Raw genomic sequence first — 10,255 nt, forward strand, 5'->3', positions numbered from 1 at the left:
ATTGTCACACCTTTCTAGTATCACATTCCAAAAGATACTCATCGCAGTTTCCAATTGGCACTTTTTCTTGTACGACAATCGCGCTTCCCTTTGAGTTTCACTATTTTCCTCAGCATCATCCATTGCTTCTTTCAAGCAATGTTGAATGCACTCATAGTTCACTACAATCATTTTACAAGATTCAGCATGACAGGATCATCTCATATCTACATGGATTTTGTTCAATCTTGGTAAGACTGTTGCACAGAAACAGACATTGCCTGCCATGCCACCTTCAGAAATATATCTTCCTGAACAAACCTGAAGAAATTATATAGATTCCATGCAAGAATCAATGCTGCAAGTTCCAACTAAATTCAGAGAACGAGCTGTGCCTTGCAAGTACTCAGCTAGTGGGTTTAGTCTTTTGATAAGAGCTTGAAGCCTTCATACTTTTCAGCCACGTTACTTGCATTATCATATGACTGATCTCTGCAGTTTACAATAGCAATGCCATTTGTATCCAATAAAGACTTTGGAGTCTGAAAGAGCGACTTGCCCGTGTGGCTTTCAATCTGTATAAAGCCAATAAAATACTCTTACAGCACCATGTAAGAAGTATAGTAAAATGACAGATAACTGATCAACATGAGCTATTTCAAGAATTGAATCTACTATCAAAAAGTTATATATCTTCTTTTTGACTTCAGTTACAATAAATTCCAAAATGTTATGTCCTCTTAGCTCAATGAGCCCATCACAGATTGTTTTCGACAGGTAGGATGGATGACCTTTCCCTTTGTTTCCATAGCATTTAATATGCTCACTAAAAACAGGTCAAATTCAGTGATGGCTTCAAGAATACCAAGATAATTTCCATTCTATGGAGAGCGGATAAGTTTCTTGCTGAACGTGGTGTAGCATTTAGAGGAAGGCAGGAAATTAACAACTGTCACAATATGCCTTAAAATGTCCTTTCAGTAAGCAGTTTGCATTAGAAGAAGATGTACCATCTCCCTGTCAATGAGATGCTTTTTTTGCGAATGTGCTAGCCATGCAAGTGTGACATTGTGATGTCCCACACTGTTTTCATGGGAACAAGTCTTCTCCTCTGCTTTTTTTCCCCCAGTTGAAAAGCCTGGGGTTATGAAGGTGCTAAGATTGTTAGGAAATAAAATTCTTCTGTTGTGCCCAGTTTATCAAGAAACAGTTTGCACACGAACTACAATACTACTCTTGTGGATTTAGAATACATTAGCCAATGCTGCTGCTAACATATCTACTTGGTAGATAATCTAAAGGAAGAATGAGAGATACTGTTTGAGTCCCGCTCAGAAGCTATACATTTATCATTGCGATTCTGACAATAGATGGACCTTTCTCAATAAATTGGGTACAAAATTCCTCTGTTACTATTCTGTTTGCCTTCTGTATGGACAAGTGGGTTGTCCCTTTCATCACTTTTGTCCTGGATTTCTAAAATGTTTGCCTTTTCTTCTGCCCGCTCCTGAGGGAACAAGTTTATATCCAAATCTTCACTTTATCATTTTCTGAGAAGGATGGTCCAGTATCTCTGGCAGATGATTCTGAAGCAGTACAAGCAGAGAAATTGTTTGTGTAACTTGCCTACAATTTGCTCTCTAACTTAGCTTTCCTTCTCACTGCTCCACTTGAAAATTGTCTGCTGAACAACCCTAGAGGGCAGGGGTTGGCAACCTTTCAGAAGTGGTGTGCCGAGTCTTCATTTATTCACCCTAATTTAAGGTTTCGCGTGCTAGTAATACATTTTAACGTTTTTAGATGTCTCTTTCTATAAGTCTATAATATAACTAAACTATTGGTGTATGTGAAGTAAATGCAGAACCCCCCAGACCGGTGGCCAAGACCCAGGCAGTGTGAGTGCCACTGAAAATCAGCTCATGTGCCACCTTTGGCACGTGTGCCATAGGTTGCCTACCCCTGCTATAGGGTATCTCACAAGCAGACAGTCAGTCATGCAATGTACTGCAGCTTAGCTCAAAGGCTGATCACAAACAGAGCAGCAGTTCACCCTCTGACATGTAGGTCATTGAAGTACACTGCCTCTGAACAGTTTGCCATACTGGACTGTCACAGGTAAGACACTTTCAATCTTCAGTAGTGTCAGGACTGTAATGTGAAAATTGAATTTGGCAAACAACAACAAAATCCTAATTTCAACTTTAGCAGCATAAAACTGGCCTTTGCTTTCAGACACATTGCTGAAGAGTCCCTGTAACTGACAAAATAATGGCCTTAAAAATGAAGGATAATGAACAAGGAAATAAGAACAGCAGGCACAATCCTGTCAGCAAAGATCCATAGCTCAGAACTTTGTTCCTGAGTCATTCTTTTTTCACTCCCATTTTCCCCCCTCCTTTCTTTTCCTTAGATTTCCAGCACAGATCATTAATAGGAGGAAATATAAATCATCCACAAATCCAAGAAATTCAGGGAATTTTGCTCTGGGTGGCGGATAGCCTGGCTAATCCGGACTGCTTCCATTCTGTGATAAAGCACAGTTCGAATAATTGGAATTTTCACATGCCTTTGCACATAAAATCATTAAATTATCTGCCTCCATGGTGACAGAGCTGTGTTTTAAGGGAACCAGGTCTAGGGCTCTGCTGATGCTTCAGTTGGATTTTGCACTCTGGACTGTGAAATATGAGCTGGACTCATATGCTCCTAGGCTAGTGAAAGAAGGTGGGAATTAGTTTGTTGGCTGTTCTTAAGGAAGCTATTGTAAAGCCCCAGTTCAAGAAACTTTTGTTGATGTTGATAGTCTTGCTAACTATTAACTTTGCTCAGTCTCTCTTTATTTGGGAAAGATGGTTGATTATGCTGTAGCAATATGTGGAGTCTTCAAATTTCCTTGTGCCTTATCAATTGAGTTGTAGGACTTCATATGGGACAAAAACCAGAATAGGTTTACTTTTATCTCCTGCTACTGATGAAAGAGGAGAAAGCATCTGTGTGGATTCCCTTAGATGTCATCTGCCTTTGACACTACTCATCATAAGATATTGTTCAGATGTCTACAGACCCTATCACAGTTGGACTGAATTGCTTTTGAGTAACCCCAGTCTTTCCTTTGAGAGGTGACAGGTCCCAGAGTAGCTTTTGGGCAATTTCTCATCTGATCCCATAGTTCTCTCATACAGGATATGGCAGTGGTCTATCTTATCTTGCTTCCTGTTTGTTGTGTACCCAAAGTCCCTATGGGGGTTAGTAAGGAGAACTTGGGCTGTGGCGTCTTCACTATGCTGACAATACCCTGCTTTAGATTTCCATCTTTTCTGACCCAGCTGGTACATAGACAAGAATGCCTCGGTGCCTAAATGAAATTGAGATTTAGATGAGGACTAGCTTGCTGAGGCTGAATGAATGATGGTAGCTTGTGGAAGCAACTGGAAGGGTATTGGAACCCTGGACTGGGAGAATGCATCTACTTTGTGTAACACCACTTTACAAGGCAGGAGTCTCATTTGATCTGAAGCTGCTCCTAAATGCTCAATTAGCAACTGTAGCCAAGAGTGCTTTCTTCCATCTGTGCTTGGCAAGAGGAATGTGAGACCCTCTAGAAACTGAAGTTAGTGCAGAAGCTCAAGGCAGCCTGCTTTCTAAGAGGTTTCAGAGTAGCAGCCGTGTTAGTCTGTATCCGCAAAAAGAACAGGAGTACTTGTGGCACCTAGTACTCCTGTTCTTTTTGCTTTCTAAGAGTTTATCTGCACTGCTGTCTAAGGGCTGGTCCACACTAACCCCCCATTTCGAACTAAGATACACAGCTTCAGCTACGTTATTCACGTACTCCGTGAATAACGTAGCTATCGACTCCGCGTACTCCTCTCGCCGAGCAGGAGTACCGACGTCAACGGCGAGCACTTCTGGGATCGATCCCAGAAGATCAATTGCTTACCGCCAGATCTGGAGGTAAGTATAAACGTACCCTAAGGTGTGACTGCAGCATGTCTAGACATGCCTATGCTAGCATTACCCATGGCTAACATGGCTAAAAACAGCAGTGTAGACATGGCAGCATGGGCTTCAGTGTTGCTAGTGACGTGAATATGCACTTAGAGTCCACACCATGTTTCTACAACCCATGCTCATGCCCATGCCAATGCTGCTGTGTTTTCATGGATATTTTTTAAGCCAGGCTAATGCAGGTATGTGTACCCAAGAGGCAATCATACCTCAGATTTTATTTCTTGTGTTCAATAATTTAACTACTGTGGTGGTTCTCTCACACTCTGACAGAGAAATGGAAACACAGCATGAGATATATGTATAACCCTTCCATTCTCAAACCCACTCGGGGCCGGCTCTAGGTTTTTTGCCTCCCCAAGCAAAAAAAAAAAAAAAAACCCTACGGGAGCGCAACTGCCAAAGTGTGGAAATGCCACCCCTGAAATTGTGCCAGCCCAAGCATGTGCTTGGTTTGCTGGTGCCTAGAGCCGGCCCTGAATCCACTGGATGTTAAATGTGCTTCCAGGTGAAACAAAGAAAAAGGGTCACATCTAGCAAATACTACTGGTGCATATGAGTGGCCCAACTGGTGTACAGACTGTACTCAGAAAAAATGCTTCTGTAATTTATATTTTCAGGTTTTGGCCAGCCATCCATACAATTCTAATACCCTCTCCAAGACACAGAACGTTTGAGCTATTCTGATGAGATCTGGAGTGATTGTATCTGGGGTGAGTTCTAGCAAATGATTATTTAGGGGAGACATCTTTGTCCTCTCTCCTTCTTTCCCCCTCACACTCATTTCTCCTGCAGGGTCACAGAGATGGGACAACACCTCTGCCTACATCTTAGGTGTTCAGGTTGGCCTTCTTCCTTAGCTCCCTAGAAGAAAAGAGTGCTGGTCTCACTTCTCTAGTCCTCTCCCTTCTGTCCTCCCACACATGGCAATTTTCTCCACAATGAAGTGGGTGGCTGCAAGTGTTATGAAGAAGAGTTAGCAGGCGTTGTGGGAGGAGACACTTTTCACCTCAGAAAATGGCTGTTATTCTTCTTAGCATTCTTCCTTTTTTCTAGTTCACGGACTCCACATGTTGTGTTAAGCCCTATTTCCTAAGAGTGGAGGGTGGTTCTTACTTGTCAGGACAGAATCTTGTCAGAGATGACTAGGTTAGGCTGTATCCAGGGCTGGCTTCAGCGTTTTTGCTGCCCCAAGTGGCGGGGAAAAAAAAAAAAGCCGGCCCTCTCGGGACCCGCCGCTGAATTGCCAGACGTGCCGCCCTTTTCCGTTGGCTGCCCCAAGCACCTGCTTGCTGCGCTGGTGCCTGGAGCTGGCTCTGGCTGTATCTCAGCCATGAAACAATTTTTGATCAGGTCCTATATTGTGGCAAAACACCATTTGCTGCTTGAGTTTTACAATAGTATGCTGGCTCCAAACATAAATAGGGATAAATATAGTACAGCAGTCATGCTGGCAGCAAGTACTACAATTAAGGTTGCAAAACAGTTGTATAATTCTGTTTTCACATGCTCATAACTTTCTCAAACATTTTATTTGGGTGAAGTTTTCCTTGCTTGGTCTTTTTGTAGAAAGGTAATGCATAAGGTCAATGTATTTCCAGTTTAGCGAGCTACATCCATCCCAGTTCAAGGCACCTTTGACCATAGTATTTATGTGCCAATAAATCCCTTTTCTGGCACATTTACAGTGAAAGTTTAAAAAACAATCAGTATTGATCTAATTCTGCTCCCATGGAACTCAATGGGCTTTGGAAATTGTGTCATTGACTCTTAATTTTTATGTCTCATTTTACATCTCATTTTGATATAATGTAATCTAAATGATTAATTACTCTGTGCCAATGAATAACTGACTTTCTCTGAATTCTCAACTACCTGCATAACTCCAGGAGCTGAGGCCTTAGGATAAACACTAAATATCACTAAAGACTAAAACTTGCACAAGTACAGGCAGATATCATCTTCCTTTCCAAATGCAAACAGATGGACATCATACCAAATGGACTGAAGGTGAAAAATCCATTGCTATCTACATACTGCACAGACCACAGTGAGAGATTATGCCATACACTATCAAAGAAACTGAGGAACCACCTGATCAGCATCCTATACAGCAAACAGGAAAACATCAAAAAAGAGCTCTCCAACCTGGAGACTTTCATAAATATCCAACCCTCCACACAAACGGACTTTACTAAAATAAGACAGGAGATCTATATTACAGCTTCACTTCTCTACAGAGGAAAAAGGACCGTAAGCTGTCTAAAATCCTACCTGCCACATGGGGCCACAACAGTGGTACTCCTAACTCACCCAGCAATATCGTCAATCTATCTAGCTACACACTCAACCCGACTGAAGAGTCTGTCCTATCTCGGGGACTGTCTTTTTGCCCCACCACCCCCATGAGCATGATACTGTTCTGCGGTGATCTGGAAGCCTACTTTCGCCGCCTCTGACTCAAAGAATACTTTCAAGATAACACTGTACAGTGCACTGATACGCAGATACCCTCCCACCAACAACACAAGAAGAACTCCATATTGACTCCTCCTGAGGGTCGAAATGACAGGCTGGACCTATACATAGAATGCTTCTGCCGACGTACACAGGCAGAAATTGTGGAAAAACAACATTGCTTGCCTCATAATCTAAGTCGTGCAGAATGCAATGCCATCCACAGGCTCAGAAACAACCCTGATATTATAATCAAAGAGGCTGATAAAGGAGGTGCTGTTGTCATCATGAACAGGTCTGACTACCAAAAGGAGGCTGCCAGACAACTCTCCAATACCAAATTCTACAGGCCACTTTCCTCAGATCTCACTGAGGAATATACTAGGAAACTGCACCATCTACTCAGGACACTCCCTATACTAACACAGGAACAAATAAACACACCCTTAGAGCCCTGACCGGGGTTATTCTATCTACTACCCAAGATCCACAAACCAGGAAATCCTGGATGCCCCATCATCTCTGGAATTGGCACTCTCACTGAAAGACTATCCGGATATATGGACTCTCTACTCAGATCCTGTGCCACCAGCACTCCCAGCTATCTCCGTGACACCACTGATTTCCTGAGAAAAACTACAATGCATTGAGAACAGGAGTACTTGTGGCACCTTAGAGACTAACAAATTTATTAGAGCATAAGCTTTCGTGGACTACAGCCCACTTCTTCGGATGCATATAGAATGGAACATATATTGAGGAGATATATATACACACATACAGAGAGCATAAACAGGTGGGAGTTGTCTTACCAACTCTGAGAGGCCAATTAAGTAAGAGAAAAAAAACTTTTGAAGTGATAATCAAGATAGCCCAGTACAGACAGTTTGATAAGAAGTGTGAGAATACTTACAAGGGGAGATAGATTCAATGAACTTAATTGGCCTCTCAGAGTTCTCAAAATTACGATACCCACACGAGGAAATAAGGAAACAAATCAACAGAGCCAGATATGTACCCAGAAGCCTCCTGCTGCAAGACAAGCCCAAGAAACAAACCAACAGAACTCCACTGGCCATCACCTACAGTCCTCAGCTTAAACCTCTCCAACGCATCATCAGAGATCTACAATGATCCCTCGCTTTCACAGACCTTGGGAGGCAGGCCAGTCCTCGCCCACAGACAACCTGCCAACTTTAAGCATATTCTCACCAGCAACCACACAACGCACATAACAACTCTAACTCAGGAACCAATCCATGCAACAAACCTCAATGCCAACTCTGCCCACATATCTACACCAGCAACACCATCACAGGACCTAACCAGATCAGCTACAACATCACTGGTTCATTCACCTGCACGTCCACCAATGTTATATATGCCATCATATGCCAGCAATGCCCCTCTGCTATGTACATCGGCCAAACTGGACAGTCCCTACGTAAAAGGATAAATGGACACAAGTCAGATATTAGGAATGGCAATATACAAAAACTTGTAGGAGAACACTTCAACCTTCCTGGCCACACAATAGCAGATTTTAAGGTAGCCATCCTACAGCAAAAAAGCTTCAGGACCAGACTTCAAAGAGAAACTGCTGAGCTTCAGTTCATTTGCAAATTTGACACCATCAGCTCAGGACTAAACAAAGACTGTGAATGGCTAGCCAACTACAAAAGCAGTTTCTCCTCCCTTGGTGTTCACACCTCAACTGCTAGAAGAGGGCCTCACCCTCCCTGACTGAACTAAACTCGTTATTTCCAGACTGATTCTTGCCTGCATATTTATATCTGCCTCTGGAAATTTCCATTACATGCATCTGATGAAGTGGGTATTCAGACACGAAAGCTTATGTTCCAATACATCTGTTAGTCTATAACAGGGGTCGGCAATGTTTGGAACGCGGCTCACCAGGGTAAGCACCCTAGCGGGCCAGGCCAGTTTATTTACCTCCTGACGCGACAGGTTCGGCCGATCGTGGCCCCCACTCGCTGCGGTTCGCCGTCCCGGGCTAATGGGGGCGGCGGGAAGTGGCGCAGACGAGGCATGTGCTTGTCGCGGCTTCTCGCCGCCCCCACTGGCCCAGGATGGCGAACCACGGCCAGTGGGGGCCACGATCAGCCGAACCTGCCGCGTCAGCAGGTAAATAAACTGGCCCAGCCCACTAGGGTGCTTACCCTGGCGAGCCGCATGCCAAACGTTGCCAACCCCTGGTCTATAAGGTGCCACAGGACTCTGTTGCTTTTTACTAAATATCATGAGACTTGTGATTTTTTTTAATCCTAAGAGCTGTGAACACTGCTACGGTTTCTCAGCATTCTTGTCCATAACAGGCAAGTAATTGCACTGAATGATGTCCATACAGGGGGAAACGGATATGGTGTGAGGTTCTCAAGGATGGAGAACACAGGTGGACGTTGGTATAACCCTTCTTCTAAGTGATGATGGCAGCAACAAGGGCTGATATCAATAAGTCTAGGGGATCCTTTCTAAAATAAATGTTTGGCTCAAACCCCTACCCCAGAGCTACACTCCCATTACTGGCTCCAGGAAACTAAATTTAAAGCTTCCTGATCACTTTTCTGTGTGTCCTTTCCCTACTCAGAAGCACATGGGAGTATTCTGCAATATGAAGTTCCCAAAAAAAAAAAAAAAAAAAAAAAAAACCACCACACTTTAGTTGGGAAAACAAAATAAAATTAGCAAAACCCAAACAGTGTATAAGGGTTATGGCCAACCCCAGTCTTAGGTAATTTGCCCCACCGTGCAGGGTCAGGAACTCAATTTCTACCCACTTAAACCTCATGCACAAACCTTAGATTCATTGCTGGTCAAGTGAGTTCTTCTAAACAGCTGTCCGTGCTTGTCTACTTCAGTCTAGTAAAGCCAACAGCACTAGATTCTGTTACTCTGCCAGCTGCCAGTAGTATGGACCCCCAGAGTCAAAGCAACTCTACAGTAGAGTCAAGTCCATGTTAACCTCATTTCAGAATCTAAACCACCACGGCTAGTCTGGTCCTGCAAAGTTGCTCAGCACAGAGTTCCTCATCTCTGCGAGAAGAATCCCCGGTCACAGGGGCTGCTCTATGCCCAAGCACAGCAGTCAGGCGGCTTTCGGCAGCATGCCTGCGGGCGGTCCGCTGGCCACGCGGATTCGGCGGCATGCCTGCGGGAGGTCCGCCAGTGCCGTGCCTTCAGCATCCCCGCCGCCAAATTGCCACTGAAGCCGCGGGGCCGGCGGACCTCCCACAGGCATGCCGCCGAAGGCAGCCTGACAGCTGCCCTCACAGCAGCTGGCATGCCGCCCCAGCAGCTTGCTGCCCCAGGCATGCGCTTGCTGCACTGGTGCCTGGAGCCGCCCCTGCCCGGTCATGATATCACATGTGAACCGAGCCCCCGCTGTCACAAAGTCCTTCCATCTTCCCTCATTTCTTGAGTTACATCTACATGCACAATATAGTATAATTTCCAAAGGCAGATCACCAAGTCCAAATAAGACAACATAAAAAAGCTGTACAGAACTGCACTGAGGTGAAATTATAATTATGTACATTAAGCCTGATAGAGCTCGTTTTCCCTCTTTTTCCAGTTGGGAGAAGTAGAGAGTTCCATGGCTCTAGACCATTAAACTCCAGGTCTTACACTGGGAATTGGGCCTGATGGATAGAGGGATCTACTGGGGATACAGCGTTGACAAGTCTCATGATATTTGGTGTTTTCCTTAGAGCTCCAGATCCTGAAATCAGCTGATTATGGGAGAATCTCTGGCTTCATTATTACTATTTTTTAAAGTAAGTTTCTAGCCTCATGG

Source organism: Chrysemys picta, chromosome 11, assembly GCF_011386835.1.
Source record: "Chrysemys picta bellii isolate R12L10 chromosome 11, ASM1138683v2, whole genome shotgun sequence".
NCBI lineage: Eukaryota > Metazoa > Chordata > Testudines > Emydidae > Chrysemys > Chrysemys picta.